Raw genomic sequence first — 27,074 nt, 5'->3', positions numbered from 1 at the left:
AGGTCACTACAGATTTTTTTTTTTCCTGCAGGGGGAAGTTAAGCAGAATGAGTCACAACTGCACCTCCTATTTGTTCTCCGTGGTGGCTGGACAGATGTGCTACCCATCTGCCCACATGGCCCTTTTAGGAAGGTCTTGTTGCTCCAGCTGCTGTGAATGAAGTCACCAGCCTTCAGCTGTCAGCCCCTTCAAGGACCACTTCATCTCCAGAACCACTGGCCCAAGGCTTGCTTTCCCAAGGGCAGCTGGCATTAAGAATTGATTGAGGTGTACTGGCCATTTCAGCCAAGTACATTTCCATGCATGACAGCTCTGATGAGTCACCTCAGATCCAGTGCTCCCCATGGCATTAGCCAAGGCTGCTGGTCCTGCATCCAGCTCATTTCTCCCTCTGCCTTATCTGCTTCTTCCTAATCCCTTCTACAGTCATTGATCCTGAGGGTACTCCCTAATAAAGACCCTTGAACGCTATAATGTCTGAGGGTCTACTTTTTGTAGATCCCAACCTGTAACATACAATGAAGGAAATATGAGATTGCAAGAATGTTGGGTAGAAATATAACATAAATCTCACACTGGGCATCAAAAGATCTGGTTCAAGTTCCAGATAAGCCACAGAGAATCAGTGTGATCCTGAATAAGATTTGTACTATCTTTGAACTTCAACTGTTTATAAGACATGAATAATTCCTCCCCATCTTTCTCAAAGGGTAATTATCATGAAAACTTAATGACAAGATAATATATGTCTAGGGAAAGCACTCTGCAGAGTGTAAGACATTAGATAATTGATTATTACTCAATAGATTCTGGAGGTTTTTGTTTCTTTGTTTGTTCGGTAAGTCCATCCTTCTCAACATTAAGCCATTCAGATCACTCTAGAATAATGCTCTTCTGGATTATTCTCACATCTGGCTGGAACTAATTCTTTAAGGCTCATAAGAGATGTCGAAAATCAAAAACTGTGAATATCAATGTACTCCACAAAATTTATAACAAACATTTCTAATAAAATAATTTATCACCCTGGGCCCCAGGCTGGAAAAAAAAAGCCTGTTGTCTTGGGTATAAAGGAAGGACAAGAGAGATTTGAAGATAGATACTTGGGGATGGATATAAAGGAGATATGCCGGCCCTAAGTCCTGTTAATGTATAAGAAGTCATAGTAAAATGGTTTTATGGGGTGGGGGACATACTGCTAATGTTGCAGCCCATCTTGACCAGAGAACTTTCTTAATAATCCTTGGCTCATTTTTTTTTCTTTTCTCGTAAAATTCCTTCATAATAATTAGGAGATTCATTTAAAAGATAGTAAGCAGCTCAATTGGAAATCAAAAGACATTTCAACTTGTGATGGAAAGAGAAACTGATAATTTGGGATGGCAGCTCTTCACTGAAAAGTATCAATGGGAGCCTGCCTCACTGAGAGGTTATGCCTACTGCCTCTGATCACAATGTCCTGTCCTTGGCTGGTATGACAAAGGTGTCCAATGGACAACATCCCCACTACAGATTGTCTCATTGCAAACATTTCATTTTTCTCTCTCCCATTCTCTCTCTTTTTTCAGAGAAAGTCTCAGGTTAATGTAACAATTCACTTACAAAGGGGTGCTACAAAAGAAAAATTAGGAAATATAATGAAAGCCTTTGCCTCTCTACAACCTTCAGCAATCTTCAGAGATCTTTGAGTTCCTTATTTCGATTCACTGAAAAATACATTATTAATTAAAAATTAAAACACTTTCCCTTTGCTAAGGCAAATATCTTTCTTTTAACTCTTTTCCAGCATAAGAAAAAAGTATATCATATTCAAACCTAACTGTTGGAAGTGGATCTGCTCCATCAAAGCCAGTGAACAAGAGTAAATTATTCTGATTTTTCCTCAAAATATTAATAAATGATTAATAGAGAAGATGAGGGTCAGTTTGATCAAAATAGAATAAAGCTTAGGCTAAACTGAAAGAAAAATGAAAAAAAAGCAAAGCTGGTTTGAGTGTCTCTTCTTTTCTCCTCTCTGTTTATCTCTGTTTTCTCTCTCCCTTAGAATCCACCAAGCTCTGTGAAGATTTCCACCTGTTGCAATCCTCTGGCCTCCCAAACTCCTTATCTTAACTTGGTCATCCTTCACTCACCATCTTTATGTTGCCTCCATCCGCCAACCGAAAGCATGTCCTCCTTCCCCACTCAGAACTCCAATAATTGGTGGCTTCTCATGCATGCCCTCAGGTTTTAAGGACTAACTAATGAACCCAGAGGCTTCTTGAGTAGTACAGAAGGAGGATGGGTAGGGCTGCTCCCACAAACATGTGTCATGTGTATATTAATAATAACCCCCTGGACTAAAATGGGCCGTGAGAACCATTTTGCTACTATGATTCTAATGGCAGAGATTTCTCACTTGACAGTTAAGGAGAGCCAGACTCCAGCTGACTGGGGGAGCAGAGATAACTGCCACGAAATGACCACCTTCACCCCAATCCGAGGAGTTTTTCCCGGCTCTAATCTTTTGATGTAGAGGCCCTCTACCTGATAGTTCATTCCTTTAAAGTTCTGGGAATGTCGATAACATCTAGCCAAAAGCCTTTTTGATTACTTTAATTCCCATTAGTCTGGTAGTATACTTGGCTTTAGAACAGAGAGGATTTCAGTGTCTGTCAATGATGATGTCCTCTGATCTGGCAGTTCTGAAGGATAAATGTGCCAAAGTGAGAAAATTAAAGGAGCGGTGCCCTACACATGAGAACAATTACGTGCTAAAGTACCAAGTACCACCCACAAGATAAGCAGCAAGTGTAAGTACACAAATACATGCACAATATTTTAGCTTTTATGTATTAAAAAATCATAAAGATTTTAAATGTCCCCAGTTTATGCAACAGAATCATTCTGCGTTTCCTGAGGGAATGTAATGTAAAGAGTACATTACCAAAGTATTTGGGAGGCTGATCAGCAGTATCCTGTGAGAAGTATAACTCCTATTTGAAAGAGGTGAGAAAAAGCAGAAAGTAAAGGAGACTCAAGAGATGAGGTAATGGTCTAAGAAGTGAAGGGGGACATATGAGGAAGCCACAACCCTAAATGGGAAAGCAGCAGTGAGGAGTTCAACAAATACCACTACTAACAACACGCCCATCGTTCACTTCTTGTGTCCATATGCAAACGCAGAGCTCTGGATCTCAGGACACCCAAAGCACAAAGGCCTACATGAGCAAGCCTCTTGTTTTGTTCGTAAGAATTGGCAAATATAAGGCCACATCACTGATGTTCCCCCCAAAGTCTTGACCATAAACAATGACTAAAAGGAACATTCACTCATTCCATGAAATGAATGAGGTGGAAAATGAGAAGATAGAGATTGGGGAGACAGAGTTCACCAACTTCCACATATTCCAGAATGGTCTTTAGGTTTGTCTCCTACTTGGAATAACATATAAATGTGGTTCAAAGAGATATATTTTTCCCTTGCTAACATGCACGTAGCTGTTTTCATATGATTAATGTCAGGTGTATGTTTTAAATCTGGCCAGTTTTTGTTTTGGGACTTTTGTTGTTGTTATTTTTCTTTAACATTGTATTCTTTTACCACCCTCTCCCTATTTCTCAGCCCCTGGTAGCCACTTTTCTACACTGTTTCTATGAGTTTGACTTCTTCTTTTTTAAGATTCCATATATAAGTAATATTATACAATACCTTGTCTTTTCTGGCTTATTTTACTTAGTATTATGCCTTCAAGGTCTATCCATGTTGTTGCAAGTACAGAATTTCCTTTTTCCTCATGGCTGAATAATATTCCATTGTATACATACACTACATCTTCTTTATCCATTTATCTAATGATGGACACTTATGTTGTTTCCATGTTTTGGCTATTATGAATAATGCTGAAGTGAACATGGAAGTGCAGATATCTCTTTGATGTCTTGTTTTCATTTTGTTTGGATACATACTTAGAAGTGGAATTGCTGGATTATATGGTAGTTCCATTTTTAATTTTTTGAGGGGGCTCTAAAGTGTTCTCCATAAAGGCTGCATCAATTTACACTCTCACCAACAGTGTACAAGTGTTCTCTTTTCTACACATTCTTGCCAGTACTTACTATCTCCTCTTTTTTATGACAGCCATTCTAACAGATGTGAGAGGCAATATCTCATTCTGGTTTTAATTTGCATTTCCCTGATAATTAGTGATGTTGAGCACCTTTTCATATACATAGTGGCCATTCATATATCTTCTTTGGGAAAAAATCTATTCAGTTCCTCTGCCCAATTTTAATTGGATTGTTTGCTTTTTCCCTATTGAGTTGAATGAGTATATATTTTGACTATTAGTCCCTTATCAGATATGTGATTTTTAAATATTTTCCCTGATTCCATAGGTTGCCTTTTCATTTGCTGATGATTTTTCTTTGCTGTGCAGAGCTTCTTTGTTTAACATTATTCCACTTGTTTCACTTTTGTTATCAAATTGAAAAAAAAAATCATTGCCAAAACCAATGTCGAAAAGCTTATTCCCTATGTTTTCTTCTAGTTTAGTTTTTGTCAAATTAGGTCAATTTTATTATCATGGACTTCATTGCTAAAGAACTTGTTCATTGAATTGTCACTCCATAAAGAATGCAACATCAAAAAAATAAGTCAGAGAAATACAAATACCATATGATCTCACTCACATGTGAAACTCCCCCCCCCCAAAAAAAAGCAAAAGGAAAAGAGAGAGGCAAACCAAGAAACAGACTCTTAACTATAGAGAACAAAATGGTTACCAGAGGGGAAGTAGGTGGGAGATGAGTGAAATAGGTGATGGGGACTAAGGAGGGCACTTATCATGATGAGCACTGGGTGATGTATGAAAGTGTATATCCACTGTATTGTATACCCCAAACTAATATTACACTGTATGTTAACTAACTGGAATTAGAATAAAAAGAAAACAGCAGTAAAATACAAGACAAAATAATAATGCAAAATACAAAAAACAAAATCAGTAACGAGTTTTTCAAGATCAGAGTAGTATTCACTTTTGCTTAATATTAGATTCTCAAAATTAATAATAAACAACTGCAAGAAAGAAATAATTCAGTTTTTCATGGTCTTAAGATTCAATTTTTATAAGGCAGGGAATAAATTCTATGATTTTTAATAATCTTTTTTCCTTGGTATTTACTTTTTATCTGAGTATTTATTTTCCAATTAAGAAACAGCATTTTCAGGAAAAATTCAATTGTGTCAATGCATCCAATGAGTATTATAATATAAAGCTAAATTGTTGATTTATTCTCTTTACTGATAATTGACATAGAAAAAATTAATTTCTTAGATCGTAAAGTAGGAATATTTTCATGTATTTATCTATTAGTCAAATAACTTAAATCCAAGTGTATAATGTGATACAATACATATCTGGCATTAAATTGTTTTAAAAATGAAGTACATTATTTCTCTGATCCATCAGCAATTACTGAATGCCACAAAGATGTCTGTCATTGTGTTTGTAAGCATAACTACAATGTTTTTGAAATATAATTTAAAAATCAATACCTAAAAGTACTTTAAATGCATAGTTGGGCATTATTCATCCTAGAGACCTGCACATCTCATTTTCTAGAAAAATCAAAGGCGTGCTCTGTCAAAATAAAAACTGTATTCTCAATTCTGTCTGTATGATTTGATTGTGCAGGAATAATACTTAGATTTAATCAACTTAGAGGATGAACTAAATGCTGAAAGACTATTAACCCTGAGCAGTTTAGCCATAGATTTTCTTTTTTTTTAAGAATTTATTTATTTATTCATGACACAGAGGCTCCCAGCAGGGAGCCTGATGCAGAACTCAATTCCAGGACCTCGGGATCATGACCTGAACCAAACGCAAATTTTCAACCACTGAGCCACCCAGATGCCCCTAGCCATAGATTTTCTATAGTTAAATTTTGTCTTAGTAACATGTAAGTAACTATGAGCAATATTGACTAACAAAGAAATGAATAAAGTAAAAATTCAGTTTCTTTTATCTTAGTATTTCTTTAAAAATGTGGGAAAAAAGCAGTTATATTATTCATGAGTTCAATATTATTATCCCCTAATTATATAATACTTAATTCATCTTCATAATGTATATAATAAGACAAATGATCTTGTAGGGATTAAACAAATGACGAAAAATCACTAAATAACAAAGCAATAAAATTTATAACAAATATAATTTTCGATTGTTTTAAGGCCTTTAGAAATTTTCAGATATTGAAAGAGCAAACAGATATAAATATACTTTGTTTTAGATGAGGTTTGCAACTTTTCATTCTGTGTCTATTTTTAGGGAAATTAAAACTATTTTGGAAAAATTACTCTATAATTATATATTACTCTAAGATTTAAAATTTTATGCTCTGATATGTAAATAGATTATAAACAACTAATATATTAATTTGGCTCATACACATCAGGTTACAGTTGACTTCCTATTCATTACAATTTCATTTTTTTTAAAGATTTTTTACTTATTCATGAGAGACACAGAGAGAGGAAGAGACACAGACAGAGGAAGAAGCAGGCTCCATGCAGGGAGCCCGACGCAGGACCCGATCCCGGGCCTCCAGGATCACACCCTGGGCCGAAGGCAGGCGCTAAACCATTGAGCCACCCAGAAGTCCCTACAATTTCATTTTAAGTTGAGTTTGAAATTGATTTTTTCCTGAGCAAAGGGATCAATTGAGAATTTCATTTTTATTTAGAACAATGAATTATTTAACATGTCCAAATTCATTAAAGCTGTATTCTTTGGCACTTCAAAATCTATAATTTGAGTATACTCTCAACAATTGCCTGAAAATTACACATTTGTAATTTGAGTAGGTATTTAATTGTGACCTCATATTGGAAGCTGTACTATCAAATACTTAGAGCCTTTGCTAGGTATTGGTTTAAAAAGCAATTATAGAAATATACCTGCTAGAAATACAATATCTAGAGAAAATAGATAATGAAACACAAACATACATCTCTCTCTCACAAGAAATGCACAAAGTTCCATATCTTTTGTGTGCAAGAAAGAAGCTGAGACTAATGCTACCAAATGGTGCTAAAAAAAAAAAACAACAACAAACCCTAGACTCACATACCTAGAGACTTTCAACACCTACATCCCAACCCACTTGGGAATTCTCACTCTCCTTGTTCATTTATATCCCTCAAACTGCACTTTACCCTCTGTCTTTAAGGTAGCCGTTGAGTTGAGTTTAACCTGATTCACTTCACTGAATAGTTGAGAAAAGCATGCTACTCTGGTTCTTTTCACACTGTGCATACATATGGAGATGACACGATGACACTGCCCTGATTTCCCCCTCTCCAGGGCTTAGCTGCTGGTCAATCTCACATGAGTGCCCTAGGCTGTCTAGCCAACAAGTATATATCTTATTTTATCAGCAGAGCTCCAGGGTTTGGTCTACTTATTTTTAACATTCCTGAGGATTAATTTCTGTCAGCTCTTGTAACTCAGTGAGTCCTAGTTCTAAATCATGCTGAAGGCTGTGGGTGCAGAGCACAAGGCCTCAGGAACCTACCTAGAGCTGAAAACACTGCAGTTGCTTTTTACAGTATAACATTTGCATGGTTCTTCCAGCAGTCACATATCTTTTGACCTGATAAAAGCAGAATAGTGTTAGCTAGAAATGAGAACTGAATAAAAAAAACTAGCTAAGATGATTTAAATCTACCAGAAAATTCTTCACTCTGACACCAAACTTGACCTGGGATAATGCTGCATTTATTGCATTTACTGTTAATGTTGGAGTTCTTCTGGTTTTATTTCATCATTAGAATGACATCCTTTGAAAGAAGAAAAGAAATTACTATCATATTAAGTGGTCCAAGATAACCTGGCAAGAGTAGTTCTTTAAGAGACACCTGGGTGGCTCAGTTGGCTGAAGGCTTAACTCTTGATTTCAGCTCAAGTCATGATCTCAGGGTCTTGAGATCAAGTCACACGCTGTGCTGAGGGTGGAGTGTGCTTAAGATCCTTTCTCTTCCTCTGCCCCTTCCTTCTTCATATGCCCCCTGTCTCCACGGGATTGCCCATGCTCTCTCTCTTTCTCTCTTCTTAAAAAAAAAGTGTACTTCTATCTTTATTTTTTTTTAAACTTTACTTTTTTTTTTTTAAGATTTATTTATTTATGATAGACATAGAGAGAGAGAGGCAGAGACACAGGAGGAGGGAGAATCAGGCTCCATGCCGGGAGCCCGACGTGGGACTCAATCCCGGGACTCCAGGATCGCGCCCTGGGCCAAAGACAGGTGCTAAAGCACTGAGCCACCCAGGGATCCCCAGTGTACTTCTTTAAAGGCAAAAATATGGCAGGAATTCTGTCTTTAGCTTGCCTTCCATTTGCTCACCTACATACTTACATTATTTCCAGACCCCTATCCCCATCAATTCTCATATTCCCTGTGGCAGACCCTGTATTTGCTTGGCAAATTTACTTACAGGTGTTCTGCAAATTCAAATTCCCACAAAAACAAAATAAATCAGCAATAGAAAAAGGAATCCAATTTATATCTTTTCAAATCACCCTTTTTGTCCATATATCTTATAAAAAGAACATTTTTCATTCATATATTCACATATTGAAAGGAGGAATAAGATATGCTTTTTTCAAAGATGTCATAATTTATAAAAATGGTTTTAAAAAATGGTTTTAAAAATTTGGGTCAGTGGTCTCCTTAGATTTCAGTGAGAACTAGACTCTTCTTAGAAATGTGGACACATTTATATGAAATTTTAAATATAAATTTTTTTGGAGTTGATAACCACCTATAACCCCTTCTATAAAACACATGGATGGACTGAATGTTTCTTTCACCCCAAGATTCATATATTCAATCCTTAACCCCCAAAGTGAGGTTATTTGGAGGTGAGGCTTTGGGAGATAGAGTTACATTAGATCATGAAAGTGGGGGCTTTAGTGGCTTTATAAGAAATATCTTATAAATAAGATATCTCTCTTTCTGCTTCCACTCCCTTCATATGCATACATGTAGAAAGGCCATGTGAGGACAGAACAAGAAGGCGGCCATCTTCAAGGAACCAGGAACCAAACTGGCCAGCACCATGATCTTGGACTCTCCAACCTCTAGAACTATGAGAAATAAATTTCTGTAGTTCAAGAAACACAATGTAAGCTGTTTTGTTATGGCAATGAGTAGTAGACTGATATAACCCACGTTAAAGATATCCACTAGGTTATTACTTTTCATTGTCAATATTACAGATTCTACCACGGAAGAACCTCAAGATTATTGCTAGATGATGATGGCGTTATTGTCATTTATTTTGAAACTTTCTGAAATTCCTAATAAAAACAGATGGAGTGTATGGTTAGCAAAACTGAAAACCCATGGACAACATTTATAATGAAATATCTGTGCATCAAGAGGCAGAGGGGAGGAATAGGATATCTGACAGGGCCAAGAAAAGAAAATCCCAACATAATCAAAAATACTCACCAGAACGTGTGGTAGGCCAACCTGAGAACATTTAGTGAAACTGGGAGAGGTTCTTCCCACTCCAGTAGCTACTGAGTACAAGGAGTGCACTGTAAAGAAGTACGAAGGGGCTAGAAAAATCTCAAAACTGACCAGCCAGAGCTCCCAAGGAGATACTGCTGAGAGGAAAATCAGATAAGCAGAGTAACAGGAGATATAAAAAGAGAGTCAGTCCAGAGAAGTGGGAGAGAGGAACAGTGCCAGAAAATATTATAAATAAAGTTGTTAATTTACAACACTTCAAGGAAAGAATAAGAGAGGGAGCTTTGTAAAGTTAGAAAGATTTCCTGAACTCTATTTCCTTCTAACAATTCAAGAAAACTAATTTCACATAAAAATGTGCATCAGAGAAATACTGGGGTCAAATTCAATGCAAGGTTACTGTAAAGAAAAAAAGGAAAAAGGAGTAAGTAATATCAGTACAGACAATGAAAGCATGTCAGAAAGACATGGTTCCAGAACAAACCCAAACTATAAACTATTATTTCAGGACAAGCTAATATACTAGGATAGTAATGTAAGAACAATAAAAATAAAAATTAGAAAAATTCAGAATAAAATGACAGAACTGAGGAAGGAATTAGAAATTACATAAAGGTAATTTCAGAAATAAACACTAAAAGGAATTCAAGAACAAATAAACATAATAGGTAATGCTTAAAATTTAAGTAACTTGAACTCCAGAATAAAATGAAAGTGATATAAAAAAATAATTGAGAGATAAAGACAAACTTTGAAGTTAGGCAAAGAAGATACAACATAGATAATAGGAGCCTCTGGTCATGGATAAGTTGGGAGGAAGTATAGTGAGGGGGACAGAAGAATAGAACAAACTGTAAAGACTGTTATTTATGCAAACTTTCCAGAAATTAATTTTAAAAAAGATTTGAAACTATAAATAAAAGAGCACACTTGGTACCTGAGAGTATAGACCAAGAATGGCCAACTTTGAGACCTATCCTAGTAAAATTACTAGACAAAGGAGACAGAAAAAAATATCCTTGGGCATCTATACAAAAAAGAACAGATGACTCACGAGAGTAAAAATTAGGTTGCCATCAAATTTCTCAAAATTTCTGCTGTACGCCAGAAGAAAATAGAGAAACATGTTTAAAGTACTCAAGGAAAAAGATTTGAGCCAAGGATTTTATATCCAGCAAAACTGATTTTCAGGTAGAAACAGCATAGAAAAATGTTACCAACATGGAAGGTATCAGGGAACATTATTCTGTGAGCTCTTCCCAAAGAATCTGTGAAAGAATGAGGTTAAGAAAACTAAAATGACTGGAGAAACATTGTCATATGACTGGTTGTGAACATTGAATATTTAGTTTCTTTTGGAGCTAAGACTAAATGATAAATGATGTCTGCAAGAGAGAAAGTAGAGTATGTGGGGATCATATACTTTATCAATGTAGATATAGGACCTGTAAATAATTTGAAGGAACATTGGGGAAAGCATATGGAAACCTATTCTAACTGCTCTCAGTAATCATACTGGGATAATACCATTAGTAGCATAATTCTTGGTATCAGCAGTACTAATAATACTGTTAGTGATACTATCTGTAATATGAGTAGTATTAATAATACTATTAGTAGTATTATTCTTTTGTGTGTGTTTATAAAGAAAACAAATGAATAATTAGGGGAAGTTGTAATTCTAATTTCCTTTCTGTTGGTCCTTGAGAACCAGAATTCCCAGTGTGTAAGAAAGATATATTTTTAATATGGAATAATTTGAGTAAAAGTCCTTTACTAATTTTTTCAATTATAAATATCAGTATGATATGCATAAGAAATTGATATTTATAATGTATATATTATTCTATATGTAATATGTACAATATATATCATTCTAACTCTGTGTACTGAAAATCTCTAGAAACAATAATTAACCCAATAACAATGAAAATTTCTAGCATACAGACTACAGTCTTCAAATATTTGTTCCAAAAGAAACTAGATGAGCTTGGAGCATGTTGTAATATTAAAAAAAAAAAAAATCAAGGAACATATCCAAGATCAATACATCTTCTTATAAGGACTCAGAAACCAATTTTAAAGGCTCACCTTGGTCAAAGATGGCATGGTTTGGACTTCAATAATAAAAATTGCAATGAATTGAAACCTATTGTGTAATAAAAAATTAACCCTACCCCAAAAGAGATCTGGTCTTTGCTCTCAGCTCCTGGATGGTGATCTATAGGCCTTTGAAATGCCCTACCTGATACATGTGTCTTTATCTGGGAGCCTTGGTCCACACAAGATAGTCTAATAATGTGATTTATGATTGGGGCTTTGAGCCAGGCAGTATCAGCTCTACCTCCGGAGGGGCTGGATGCTAAGGTCAGCTTTGCAGGTCTATGTGAACAAGCCCCAATAATAAATCCAGACACCAAAGCTCTGGTAAGTTTCTCTGATTGGCAATACATTGCATATTGTCACGTACTGTTGTTGAGAGGAGTTAGCAGTGTCCAGGACTCCAGTAGGAGAGGAAATATAGCAGATCTATTCATGGAACTCTCCTGAATTCTGGCCCAGACAATCCCCTATCTGATTTTAATCTAGATCCTTTCGTGGTATGAGTTCGTACCATAGCTATGAGTTCAATTTAAGTAAGGTTATTCTTCCAGCTACAAATTCAAGTATTTGTCTTATACACATTTCTTCTCTTTGTATAAGAGTGTATCATAAGAGACTAAGCAAATATCTTATTGAAGTTCACATTTTTTATTAGTTAGGCTATAATCTAGGCTTCTATAATATGGAGACTGAAAACTTCAGTAGCTGAAATAAAATGAATTTATTTCTAATACATGGTATGGAGAGGACTAGGTGGCTTTTCTTCAGGAAGTCATTGAGGGACCCAGAGACTCTCTGTGTTGTTGTTGCACCATCCCCTGCGTGTTGTTCTCACTACCTGGGTGAAGTGTCCCCACCACTACTGTCTACAGGAAATGGAAGGAGGAAGTGAAGGGAAGCCATTGGGGGATGGAACACATCACTCTTCCTCACATCCCATTGACCAGGGAGAAGCTAGTCATGTGGCCACATCCAGCCACTCTGGAGTCCCAACTAAGTTGCCACGCTTCTAACTATAACTCAGGGGTTTTTCTAGGGAAAAATAAGATGCGAAAATAGATACTGGGGGACAATTAGTATTAGTCTAATACATTTCTGACCTATTATTGTAACCTGGGGAAATCCAGAGGGTTAATTTGACATGATTTGTTCTTCAATAATCTCTGCTGGATTCTAGTAGTCCTTACTTTCAACTAGACGCCCATATCTAGACTTTGAAAAACCTGATCTAGACCCTCACTCAGAATCCTGATCAAGCTAATCAGTCTTCCTTTGCACAAAAGATCTCCTTCTACTTAGGAAATTGGATTTAAATTCACTCTTTTCCCATCTTCCTGACACACTTTCCCTCCTTGGGATTCTTCAAAAACTAACACCTTGGTAATTTCTTTCTGAGTTACTCCTACTGCCATGAAATATAATTTTTACAAGCCAAGAGACAGAAAAAAAATAAAGAAATGGAACCATTTCAAATAGTATAGTAAGTAAGCAAAAGAGGTAAGAAATAAAAAAGGATTATTAAGATTCATTTCTACAGGAAAGTTTAGCTACATTAAGAAAATTCATCAAGTAGTTAATTAAAAAGATAGAAATGATTTCAGTGTCAGTCTCCTTTATACATGCATTCATCGGATTTTCTTTTCTTTTTTCTTATGTTTTCTTTTCTTTTTTATCATTTGAAGGTACCTAGAATTATAAACATCAGCTTCTCTGAATAATCACTATGAAGTTTTCCAAAAGAAAAGGAAGGGCTTTACTCCTAGTCTAAATTTTTGGATATCTTCCCAGTTAAATGTCAAAACAGTAGCTTCCTTTGGGATAACTATTCTTCTTTATTCTACTGAGGAGCCTTTTTAGCGGTTTGTTCTGAATAATTACATATCATGCTTGACTTTACTTTCACATAATGTGAAAATTTTTATTTTCTTGTTCTCTATGGTAACAGCTAAGTTACTTCAAGCCTGTTTCTTTTCTCTCTCAAATATGTATCTATTTTCCTGGAGGTTAGAAGTGGAGAGTCAGTAAATACACAAAGGCAGAGAAACTATATGCAATTTTGATAAAAAGAAACTTCTATCCCCTCCACGCTTCATCCACAAGTCACCTTGCTCTTTTCTGAAACTACATACATATGCACACCCTGAGACTTTCCAGGTGCTGTTCACTTCACACAGAATGCTTCCTCCTCCTCTCATTCTGACTACTGTTCCTCACACATTCCTTATTGTCAATTCAAAATCCATCCTCATCATCATACTTTCCCTAATCAAACAAAATCAAATGTTCTTGTCTGAAGTAGGGAATAGTTTCCCATTATTAACTGTTTAGAGTATTCAGTTGCAGCATTATGTTTGATTTTTTAAAAAACCGTCATAATTTTCCCATTTACACTGTCTACAGAATTATTACTTTTGTATCAGGTTGCATCAGGTTGTAATCACTATCTGCTGGTATACTTTCCCTTTTTTTTTTTTTTTTTTTTTTTTTTTTTTTTGCCACAAGTTCATGCTCCTAGAACAGCAAGGAACCCCAGGGCTAGCTGATTAAAAACACCAGGACCAGGCAGACAGCTAAGTAGGGAAGTATTTTGGTTCCTCCCTCCTCCTATCTTTGGTTGGCTTTTCACCCATAAAACAGAACCCATAAATATCCTAAGGGACAGTAGATTGCTGTCCCAATAACTCTGTCATGTGGTGACCTGGAGAGAAGAAAGGCTGCCTGAGAAGGCAGCAAAGCCGTGGTTCTGGGGCAAGGTTGACTACTGATGGCCAGCTGGGCCCATAGATTTAACAACAGTTTCTAATTCACAAGGACTGTCTCCCACACCCTATCATGTGTAGCCCAATTAGGTTGGTCCTTTTGCTCAAATTATTTTTGTCTGAATATATTTAGAAAATTGGCATGTTCATCAGCTTTTACTTTCATCAGTAACAAATACTTATTTAGGGATCTATCTGGTTGGTGCTGATGATATTTGATAACATTCACAAAGTAGCTTGTTTATTGTCATTATCTCATTTCTTCCAACCCATAATAACTCCTTGGGGAGGGACAACATCTGTTCTTGCAAGAGAAATAGCTAAGGGCTTCTTGTTAGTTTTCTCCAGGCTTTAGACTCCTGGGAGATCAGCAACATCTCCACACACACACACACACACCCCCTCCCCGTTCTTTTGGATTCTCTAGATTTTTATATAGCAATTTAACAGAAAATAGTATTTTAATATTGAGTTGTTAATTAGATAACAGAATACTGTGAAAGATTAAAATGGTACTAAAAGGAGGAATTGAAAAGAAAAAGAAACAAGGAAGATTTAGAAAAGATTTTAAAGACTTTAAAAACTACTAGTAAATTATTTCCTCAGATAAAAAATTTTATAATAAAATTAAAATGATTCTGCTCCTAAGTACTTAGCTTATTTACTGCTAAAATATTAATGTTGTGCTTCCTTATTTTGTTTTTTTTTTTTCCTTATTTTGAAACTAACTTAAATTTCAGGCATTTAGATTTAGAGTTCAATTCACAGCTTCTTAAAATGTGGAATGTGTTAATTCTGTAATGTTCTTGCAACTATGTCTCAAAGCAATAGAATGTACATGCTATATGGGCCAATTAATATCCAAATTTCATAATGTATGTCAGCACTATAAACAATTAGTGTGAAAAATGTACATACCATATGGGCCAATTAATATCCAAATCTCATAATGAATGGCAGCATTATAAACAATTAGTGTGGAAAAAATTATTCCCTTTTTACCAATAAACAACATTGAACATTGAGCAAACATTCATTGAGGGGCTACTGGGTCCCAGGCTCTGAGGCTGGGAAGAGGGTGGAAAAGGAAAGAAGAAGATGGATGAGGCCACACACATGGGGAAGGGCAGTAAGGAAAAATTAACAAAACCCAGTACCTGCTTTACAAAAGGCATTCACAATCCCATGAGAAATGGAAAGAAAGGTAGAGGAAAGGAAAGTGCTGTTGGCATGCTGACAATTGTATACTTGACAATATAAATAGGTGGCCTCCAATTCTCCAGTTACAGAGCCACTCTTATAAATCCTGAATCCAGGATTTTCCTGCAACTGAGGAGCTAAGGGGATCAGTTAGCTATGTTGTTTGTTGTTTCCCCTTAGGACCTATAATATTCCTACTTCCCAATCAAAAAGCAGATCAACTCCAAGTGTAAAAACAGGTTTCATATGCTGCTGCTTACAAAGTCTTTTTTAGCTCAAGAGTTCTTTGCACTTCTGAGGAAGCTTCACAACTCACAAGGCTGATAATGTAAAGAACATGGGACTCATAGCCTGGAAATGGAGTTCCATCCAGCTCCAACATTTAGAAGCCATAAGGACTTGAGTGTATCCGCTCAATTTCTCCAGCTTCAGAGGAAAGAAATGCACAAAGCTCTTTTGTACTATGAAGGTAGAAATGAAGGTTAGTCGATAGATACTATTACTCCCTGTGATAAGGTAATGAAACTAGGTTTATATCAAGACCATTCATCAAAATCACACATATACCAGGAATAGGAAGAACAAAGAGGGACTCAATTTTCACTTTTTAATTAGACTGTCCCTCTTCTTTTCTTTTCCTAAAGAATAATCCAACTTTATTTTATATGTGGTAAGCACAAACATATGATGCCAGAGATTATACTTTGACATTGAACAAATATAATTTGGAAGTAGAAATAATTAAAGCTTCATAATTCCTTTCTCCTTAGATTTGAAATCCAACACCTGAGGCTGTCTCTCTTCAACTGAGCTCCCATCCACAGTGAAACTGTCCTGTGACAGTCCAGCTTCACTTTCTGTCACACCCAGCACATCAGCCATTGCTAAAATACGACATGTATACCCCAGCCCCTCCATGACTGCGTATAGGTCCTTCCGTTGGTCTTAGTATTCTAAACCTGGCAGTTTGGCTACCTTCCTTGTAGTAACATTTACCTTATTGTACTAAAACGACTGTCCCCTCAAAAGGCTGGGAGCTCCTTGCACACAGAGATCATGCATTATTAATCTTTGTACTACTGACAGAGTACCTGGTAAAGATAGACATGGTTTACTGAATGAATGAATGAATGAATGAATGAGTGCATGTATATAAACCATAATTTTTGCCCACAAAGAACAGAATTGTGACACACTACAACTATGTACTAAGGTTAACCCAAAGCACTATTACTCTCAATATATTTTGTAACGGCCTTATTGAGATGCAATTCAGATTTGTATCACAAAGTTCAGTTGGTCGAATTGTACAAATCAGTAGCTTTTAGGACACTCAGAGTTGTGCATCACCGCTATCAAATGGCGTAACATTTTCATTACCCTAAAAAAAAAAAAAAAAAAAAAAAATCCCCCCATTAGCAGTCATTCCCTGTTCCCCAACCCCCACCTCTGGCAGCTACCAATCTACTTTTCCGTCTCCGAGGATTAATTAACTTCTTGCTACACAATATACGTGCCATCAAATATTAGAATGCATCCCTCCGCACCACTGAAAAGAAAGAAAACCCGAGGCAGCTTTGATTCTCTATAGCATCAGTCTCCTTGCTCTGCGACCTTGGACAAGTTGTCGAACTGGATTTTGTTTCTTCCTAAGATGAAGAAGTTTCGACCGCGTGCGAGGGCACCTTCAGGTTAAAAAATAAACCAGCAAACCCACCGCCCCCCCCCCACCCCCGAAAAAAACCCAAAAGAAACCCTCAGGCTCTGATCCAATACTCCGCCCTGGGTAGCCTTTCCGGGGCTTCCTTAATAAATGTTTTTCTATCATTAAGATCTCACGCCAGCACTGCCGCAGCCCGCCCCGCCGCCCCGCCGCCCCGCCGCCCCCGCCGCCCCGGGCCCCGCGGAAGACGCTTCCTCCGCTCCCTCCGCTCCCTCCAGACCGTCCCGCGGCTTCTGGGCGGCCGCGGAGAGCCGCGCCGCAGAGCCCGGGAGCCGAGGCCCCGGGAGCCGAGGCCCCGCGCGCCGGCCCCGCAGGAAGCCTCGCCCAGCCCGGACCCCGCCCTCCCGCTCCCGGCGCCCCCGGCGGGGAGGGGCGCGGCGCGCGGGGGCGGAGCCAGCCACGGGCGCAGCCAATCGCGGCGGCGGAGGTCCCGGGGGTCCGCGGCTCGCCGGGCGCGCGGGGGCGGGGCTCCGCTTGACAGTGGCGGTCGCCGGGCGGCAGAGCCGGGGCGCCGCGAGCGGAGCGCGGCTCGGGGAGCGCAGGCGGCGGCGGCGGCGGCGGCGGCGGCGCCCGGTCCCCGCCGGCTCGGGCTCTCGGCGCGGCGAAGTAGCTTCCCGCGGCGGCGGCGGCGGCGGCGGCGGCGGCGGGCGATGCTGCGGGTCTCCCCAGGCGCCGGTGTCCTGGCCTCTTCCTAAAGGTACTCAGCCTCGCTCGCCCCTTGGTCCGGGGCACCGCTGCGCCCGGCCAGTGGCTTTGTGAGCTCCCGGCTCCCGGAGCGGGTGGGTGGGGCTGGGCGGGGCTGCGCCGCCGGGGCTGCTTTCCCCGTGAGGAAGAGGGTGGGGGCAGAGGGAAGCAGGGTGCGGGGGAGGAGGGCTGTCTCCGGGCAGCAGCTGGCTGCATCCCCATCCTCCATCCTCCTCCTGTCTCCATGCGGGTAGAAAGAGGTTTTGTTCCAGGACAAAGTTTGATGCTAAGACTTGAGGAGCCGGACTCGGGGGTCCAGAGGCCCGCACCCTTACGGAGAGTCGGAGCACGCCTGTGTTCTGAACATGGGCATGCAGAAACCCATGCCACTTTCTAACCCAAGCAGCATTCCTGACACAGGCCGTTTCTTGAGGGAATTCCTCTGTGGGAATCCCCCTTAGGGAGGGGCTTCGGATACAGGGCATCCAGACCCCCCCCCACACACACACACACATTACGGCTTTTGATTGAAAACAGTGCAGCAGGTGATCGGCAGGCCCCCATGTTCTTCCCTCCCTAGAATGGGTGCAACCAGTGTCTATACTCTAAGAGCTTTAAAAATTTAAGTCAGCCTTCTAATTAAAGATCCCCAAGCACCAATGTGTCCAAGGTGCCAATGATTTCTTCTGTCAAATCTTGAATAGTTTCTTATTACCATATGCTACCATTCAGCTTTCTTTTGAGTGCTGGGCGGGTGCTGTGGAGCACAGGAAAGGGAGGAGAAGTTGTAGCCCTGGCTCTTAGGGTGGGAGGTGGGAACAAAGAATACAGAACACGTCTACCCACTTGAAGATAGGAGAAAGTTTTAACCTTCAAAATAAGGTAGGTTACCTGGGGATTTTTGCTTTACAAAACTTCTTCCAATGCAGAGAAATCATTAGAGTGAGACTGAGTTTTTCACAAGATTGCGGGAACAGGCCTATTTTAAAGTAGCTCACGTGGCTATCCCTTTGACTTAAAATTTGCAGATTTCAATAAATATATGTAGATTCTGTTTAGTTCTAATAAACGTTTCTGATCATATTTGTGGATTATCAAGCTTACTTTATTCATTTCTAACTAAGACATATTCATACTATAAAACAACTACACAATACCAATTTATGGGCCCTGGAGACACCATAGTCAAGGACACTTGACCAGACATCCTGTTCTGGTCCATAAGATTTACTCGACACCAGGAACATAACTCCTGTAAGAGCATTTATATTATAAAGAGAAAGAAACTTCCTTAGTGGTGACACAGTAGTGTCCAAATACGGAGCACATACTATGTGCCAGATGTATCACTAAGTTTTTACATATATTGTTACTTTAAATCTCATAGTCTACCTGATGACTCACCCTGTTTCAGGGACTAAGGAGATATATAATTTTCCCAAGATTATATGTCAAGTAAATGATAGAGGTGGGATTTGAACCTGGATCTATTTGATTCCCTGCCCATGCTCCTTACCACTACTGTATGCTATCTCCCAGCCCCTCCTGAAGTAGACTTGCCATATTATAATGTAGTAGGAAATACTGTGTCTACTGGCCTCTTATATTCAAGTCCTTTATAGACTGTTTCTCCCTCCAGGAACTCAACACCATGCCTGTGCCCAGCAAGTATTCCCTTCACCAAAGGGCAACATGAAGAACTCCCCAGATTCCCCCTTAAGCCTCAGTCCCCAGCATGTATATCAGACACATATCTCCAGACATATAAACTCCTTGTCCTTTCAGAGAAGTGGGTTCTGGAAGACAAGTAGCCAAGTGTTTCCCTCACTGCCACTTAAGGAGCAATCTCTACCCTCTCAGTCATCCAAGTCTGTTTTAGCTCTGCACATATAAGTACACACCACCAGTTGGCAGCAATACATCCCCTGCAGTGTTCACACTGGCACACTCATCTTCCTGTACCAACTGTCAGAGAATTCCTGACACAGGCCAGCCTATTTAAAAGGAAAAACTGAAACAAGGTTGCTTGCTGGGGACAGTGGTATTAGTCCAGGGAATTCTTTGATTCTCCACTGCTGACCAGAAAGGGAATTAACATAGGGTCCTAGGAGCAGGAAGTAGGCCTTCCCCATAGTGTGAAATGCCATGTACATGGTGTAGCCCATTAGCAACACTATTGAAGATAATGTGTTCACCGTATAGAAACCCATTTACCTGTTACCTTGGTGATGGGTGTGGTCACACACCTGTTTATGATTTGATTACTCACTTTTACACTAACACAGTTGTCACTGGCTGAATGGTATCAAAAACTGATGTCACACTTGTGACACAGTGAGCTTTGAAGCTGTGCCTAAAAAATTGTGTGTGTTATAATCGACAGCCATTGTTTTATCATTTCTCCTCCCTAGGGGTGTGTGTGTGTGTTTTCTGTCTCCCTTGGTATAGTTTTCAACTCTCTCTGGTTCCAAAATAATTCGAAGTACCAAGCCTAAAGAGAAATAGATGCATTTTTGAGCTCAGGCCATATGCTGCCTGGAAACATATCCTTGTAGTTGGCATTTTACTCATGTTACTCTAGTGCTAAGAACCTCAAAGTCCCGTATGCACGCTTTGGGATTTCAAATGGACTCTCCTGTCTAATTATTTCACTCCTTACCCTACAGCAGTTGGAAGGTTTGAGTTTAGAATACAGCCCCAGCACCTCCCCTCTAAATTCTCTAAACTGCCAAAAACTGGAGCAGCACTAATTAAAGTTGGGAAAGTAGAACATGAGGTTTGCTCATTGTCACGCTCTTGGATGAGAATGGGAAATGTACCAAAAACGTTGGGGATAAGGAGATATGTAGACTTCTTTTTTTTAAGATTTTATTTATTCATGAGAGACACAGAGAGAGAGAGAGAGAGAGGCAGAGGGAGAAGCAGGCTCCATTCAGGCAGCCTGACGTGGGACCCAATGTGGGTCTCGGTCCTGATCCTGGGTCTCCAGGATCACGCCCTGGGCTGAAGGCGGAGCTAAACCGCTGAGCCACCCGGGCTGCCCAAGATGTAGACTTTTTTAAAATGACTGGTGATCTACAAAAGTACACCAAATTGATACCACACAGCATGCCTAAAGTTGGGTTTGTATAGATACTTTATTAACTTAAAACTGTCCATTATCAACAAACTTCTACTTTGTATTCTATTCTATTTATAAAACTTCTCATTAGCTATCTATTTTTGTTTCCATATTTCATCAAAACTAAAATGTCATTGCTTATAAGATATACCATTATTTTTATGTTATATAAGAAGAAAGACAAAATACTGCCAATTATATTATAACACGCATGCCACCATGACCACTGTGTGAATCAGTCACACTACTTTCTCATTGCTTTCAATCTTCCATCTCTTCCATGGGTTTTGATTCTTTTTCCTGTTTGTTGCTTCATTAGTGTTGCTTCCCTAAGCAATGTGTGATAGGTAATGGGTTTGCATATATCTTGGTAACAAACTGTAACAGATTCCTCTTCTGTGTCTTTCTTTTTTCAATCTGGTAAAGTATTTGGATCTTGCTTTGCAAGGTAATATGGAAATGCCAAACAAAGACAAATGTTTCCCTTAGTAATATAACATTTATGTCCCACTGCTCTGTTTCTGTGCTGTGGTGCATACACAATAGCATCTTCTTTCAGTGCCAAATCATAGTGGAATCTTTCTAAAAAACCGTTTAAGTGGCAATTAAACAGAACACATGTAGTGCCAACAATGCCCATAATTTAGAAGTGATAACAAAATGAATAGCTGTGACCAAATTTGTGCATGTGCAGAGAAATGACGATGGTGCTGTGACTACTGCCAAGTTATCAGCAGTTTTAAGATACCATCAATATTAAGACATCCCATTTCAGAGATGCTAAAATGTGAAAAAAAAAGAACCGAATCAATGAAATATGCTAATCTGTGCCTATCTAATTTTATTGACCCTATTGATTCATTGTGCAAGGACTTTTTCTGTATTGTTCTCTACTGTTTGCTAGCCACTTAAGGATAGTCCATGACACAGTTAATCTGCTCAATAAATAAATGTCCATAGAATAAGTGAATGAATATCCTCCCATGGAAGGCATGGAGACACATCAAGTAGTTCTCTACTCTCCTGCTGGTTAGGAAATGTGTTCTTAAAATTATGACATTGACAGAAATGTCAGACATAGAAAAAAGGTATAGACCAGCATTAAGTCCTTAATTTTATTTACAGATCCCTATTCAAAATATGTTATGCCATTACAAAAACTAGTTTACAATGGAAGAAATTCCATTATAGCTTTCATTAATCTTTGATCACTGAAAGAATTTATAACAACATAATACCTTGATTCTTTCATACAATCCCAAATCATAAATTGCTTGAATTTTATGCTTTGTTCAATTTCTTGTACTTGTCCTACTAGATACTTGCCAGAAACCAGAATTAATAGGTACGTGCTTTTCTTTCAGTAGACTCCTCTGAAACAAATTCAGTGGTGGTGACCTTGTCTAGATGTACATCTCTGAGAGAATATATATGTTTGTATACATGCACACACCTTAGGACGTTGTCTTACAGTCTACTTTTGTAACCCACCAAAAAAGCCATCTTGACATTTTGACAAAGAAAAAGATGAAAAGAAAGAAGGAAAACCTTGTCAGGCAATACAGCCCTCCGTCTGTCATTGTTTCTGCTTCCTTATTGCTAGATCACTCATGGGCTTCTGATATACATTCACTCTGCTTGCTTAGGGAAGAATAAATAGTGTGTGTCTTTCCCCATGTACAGGCAAAGCAGTGTGTGCTATGAAGAGACCTGGCAAATAGATCAGAGCTTTCTCTTTCATATGATAAAAAATAATTATTAATTCAATCTTTTTGGTTGTACACTAAAGGGACTTATGTATATTAAGCATTATTAACATACAGCCAGACCTTAAAAGTTTTATTTGTTTAGAGAGCTTGCACATGCTTTCATGTGAGCGGAGAAGGGGCAGAGGGAGAAAGAGAATCTTAAACTGAGTGTGGAGCTGACCCCAGGTCTTGAACTCTGGACCCTGAGATTATGACATAAGTTGATATCAAGAGTCAGGTGCTTAACTGACTGAGCCATCCACACTCCCCAATGACAAAAATAATTTAAAACTTGTTTTTACTGAACACACAGGGTGGGATGAAAGAAAAACAGAATAATCTTAGCTGCCAATTCTATGATTATGTGGGATGTTTTAATTAGGTATGGTAAGACATGCAGACATGGAAATGACTCTCATAAAGGAAGGAATTTATTGTGCTCACAGATCCCTAGAAGCAGGAGGCACATACGTCATGCAGGGCCACATGGAGGTGGAGGGAGTAAGGGGTGAATGTAGGCAAGAGAAGAAACAGGGGAGCCAGGGCCCAGTTTAGGACTGAGTAATTTCAAAGAGCTTGGGGCACAGAGCCTGTCCCTAGTTGTCTAGTACCTGGCCCTGGGGTGATGAGGGCAGGTGGACAGCAGCACTGAGTGTGAGGGTCTGAGTATGGGCTCTAGATTGATTGATTTGCATATGAAAGGTACATTGGAAGGCAAATTATTTATCCCTAGAAATTAGCTCACCCTGTGAGGGGCAGTACCTGCTGGGTCATGAAGACCCCAAGAAGACCCCAAGAAGTTGAAACATCAGAATACTGAAAATATGTCATAGTTAATATATAGAAATTTTAAAAATAGTCCATTAATGAATTAGCCCCATATACACATGGAGTATTTAGCCAAATGTGCATGAATGCCTTGCTCGGGATCTGACACATGGTACTCACCCAGTAAACATTAATTACATCTGAGTTGTGGTACCAGATGGTCCAGCCATGCTCACAGTCAGCCTTTGCTGCATATTGCCATCAGGTGCACAGTGTTCATCTTGAGAAAAATAAAAAAATAAGGAACCACACTGCATAAAGGATCCCCAAATGAAAGATGAACCACCCAGGATGAAGAGAAGGCAAAACTGTTAAATTATTAAAAACATAAATCAACTCTTAAGCAAATACATCTTTAAGATCTTAAAATCTATAAGGTAATTATATGTTTGGGATAATTCCTTATTCACCGTGGATTTGGAATATTAGAAAAAGTCAGGAAACATGAAAATTACAGGAAACTTATAGAAAGCTTGTTTCTGTGTAAAATTTGGAGTTGCAAAGGGAATTGTGTATTGTAAATGTCATGCTCAGGAGTACACTTGTAAATGTGAGTTACTCAAAGTAGAATCAAACATACTATTAGTGTGGTGACACAGGTCTAGGCATAGAGTATTTAAAATATACCTGTGCTTTACTGATGCTTGATGGAGGATAGCGATGAGTGGGGTGGACGTGGGGTTAGACTCAAGACATTACTTTTTAAAAAAAGTGTTATTGAAGTATAGTTGACACACAATGTTACATTAGTTTTAGGTGTGCAGGTAGTGATTTGATAAATATATACATTATGCTATGCTTACCACAATGTAGCTACCGTCTGTCACCATTTAACACTATTACATTATATTCCCTCTGCTGTACCTTTCATTCCTGTGACTTATTCTTTTCCACAACTGGAAGCCTTTACCTCCCACTCCCCATTACCCATTTTTGCCCATTTTCCTGCTCCCCTCTCCTCTGGCAACCATTAGTTTGTTCTCTATATTTATGGGTCTGTTTCTGGTTTTTGTTTGTTTTGTTTTTTAGATTTCACAAATAAGTGAAATCACATGGTATTTGTCTTTCTCTGGCTTATTTCATTTAGCATAATGCCCTCTAGGTCCATCCATGCTGTAGAAGATGGAAAGATCTCATTCCTTCTTATGGCTGAATTGTGTGTGTGTGTGTGTATATGTGTGTGTATTTCACATCTTCTTTGTTCATCTCAATGAACACTTGAGTTACTTCAATATTAAAAATATGCTTTTTATGATAAATGGCAAGAGTGCAGGAAGGTAGAAGTGTTAGGGCTCACAGTAAGTAGATGAGTTGTTGCAGTGGTCAAACTCGTGATTTCTCTTTCTGTGGTTGATTAATAATCATAATGTCTTTAAAGTCTAGTGACTTTTCCTTAGAATCTTGACCATGCATGTTAAGAAATAATAATGAATACGTAAGTGGGAGGTCCATGTAATAATAGAAGAAGAGTAATTTCTTCTTATTGCCTTCTGCTTACAATTCTTTCCATTTGGGAGCAGCCCGGGTGGCTCAGTGGTTTAGCGCCACCTTCAGCCCAGGGCCTGGATCCTGGAGATCTGGGATCAAGTCCCATGTCAGGCTTCCTGCATGGAGCCTGCTTCTCCCTCTGCCTGTGTCTCTGCCTCACTCTCTTTCTGTGTCTCATGAATACATAAATAAAATCTTTAAAGAAAGAAAACCAATTCTTTCCATTTGTAGCTCTTGTATACATCTACTTTGCATTGTGTAAGAGCTTATCTATGTTGATGGAAATTGTAGGGATGTTTTCACTGGAGCACAGCTGCTACCCCATTGTGTTTCCAAACTGACATCATAACTCTTTTATTAAAGTAACAATATTAGCCTAAACTGGACAATGAAAGATTTTCTGCCTGGTTTATGTTGCTGACCCAGATTTGATGTTGGTCAGGACAATCCTTGGGTTTATCCACACCAGTGAAGAAATATCTCTTAACCTAATATATGTCTTGAAATCCAGGCTTTTATGTCCTCTTGAACTCTTAATTTCATACACAATTTAGACCCATATGAAAATGGAGTATTCAGTCAAATGAGATAATGTGCAGAAGCATTTGAATTGTCAAAATAAAAAAAAAAAACCGTGATGAACAATTACATCTACATGAGTGCTGCATGTTGCTTTCAATGTCAGTGATACTCATGAGTCCTTTGCTTTCTGGAGCCCTTTTCTTTGTGTCGATGCCTGTAAGTGAGACCCTGTAGGGGGAGGGGGAGATGAGAGGGAGCAGCCTTCCTGGATCTGTTCTAAAGTATTTGCATTCTATTTTAGTTTTAACCTTTATGAATTTGAATTGCATTCTTTTGGTGGTGGAGTGGAAAGAGGCATATTCTTGCTTATCTTTTCAGCCCTAGAGCTTAGAAAAGTACCTATAAATAAATAATAGGAACCTAATAAATATTTGCTGATTTAAAATATATTGTTTGGTTGACATGGGAATTCCTACTCTTCTTTGGCACAAAGATTCTTACTACTAATAAAATAAAAGTCTCACATAATATTTGATAATTTGATAGTTAAATTATCAACACTGAAGTATCAAAAACGTCAAAACTGAAATTTTAACAAATAGAAGTCATCAAGATAAACTTGGCTTAACAAATTAAAAAATTTGTTAAAATGGGGGCACCTGGGTAGTTCAGTCAGTTAAGCATCCCACTCTTAATTTTAGCTCAGATCATGATCTCAGGGTATTGAGATTGAGCCCCATGTTGGACTCCATGCTAGGTGTGGAACCTATTTAAGATTCTCCTTCTCTCTCTCTGATCTTCCCTCCCTAAAAAAAAAATAAATCTATTACAAATGATCATTATTAAAATTCTATGATATGGGACTGAAAAGTAGAGAGACACAAAGTGTATAGAAATTCTAGATTTTGATTTAGATTATCTAGGGAACTTAATGTAAGACACACAAATAAGCAATACAACTTTGAAGGAAAGGTCAATTACTTAGTGAAGTTTGCTAGAACAAAAGAATAACAGTTTGAAGAAGAGAAAACAGTAAGAAAAAGAATAACATATTTTGGTTATAATCAAATACAGGTTTCCTCTGCTATCAAAAGTAGAGCATTCCTGTGAAGCCTTTTGTAAGCCAAGAGGGTGTAAAGTGAAAAAGCAATTACCATTTTGTAATCTTCTTCATATTTCTTTTGGTTAGTGAAAACAAGTACTAACATTGGTCTTTTGTAAAAGGTAAGTGGTGTAAAGCAAACTTTCAGATAGCAGAGGAAACCTGTATTGTAATAAATTTCAGATAAGCCATAGTATTGAATGTTGGAGAAAAAAAAGAAATACCATTTAATAGATATTTGTCATATATTTGTCCAAACCTATAGAGCATAC

The 27,074-nt window shown here is 38.4% G+C and overlaps 1 long non-coding RNA gene across 2 annotated transcripts in view; it reads left to right on the top strand.

Moving 5' to 3' along the window:
* The first annotated feature begins 17,887 nt into the window (after positions 1–17,887).
* Positions 17,888–27,074, top strand: part of LOC119865899 — a 152,882-nt gene continuing 143,695 nt past the window's right edge. For both annotated transcript variants that reach the window (XR_005378367.1, XR_005378366.1), the window contains exon 1: positions 17,888–18,006. This is a non-coding gene — a long non-coding RNA (uncharacterized LOC119865899). The remainder of the gene's footprint in view (positions 18,007–27,074) is intronic.

This window comes from Canis lupus, chromosome 25, assembly GCF_011100685.1.
Source record: "Canis lupus familiaris isolate Mischka breed German Shepherd chromosome 25, alternate assembly UU_Cfam_GSD_1.0, whole genome shotgun sequence".
Lineage (NCBI taxonomy): Eukaryota > Metazoa > Chordata > Mammalia > Carnivora > Canidae > Canis > Canis lupus.
Note: the sequence above shows the minus strand (reverse complement) of the source record. Positions and strands in the feature narration are given on the sequence as shown.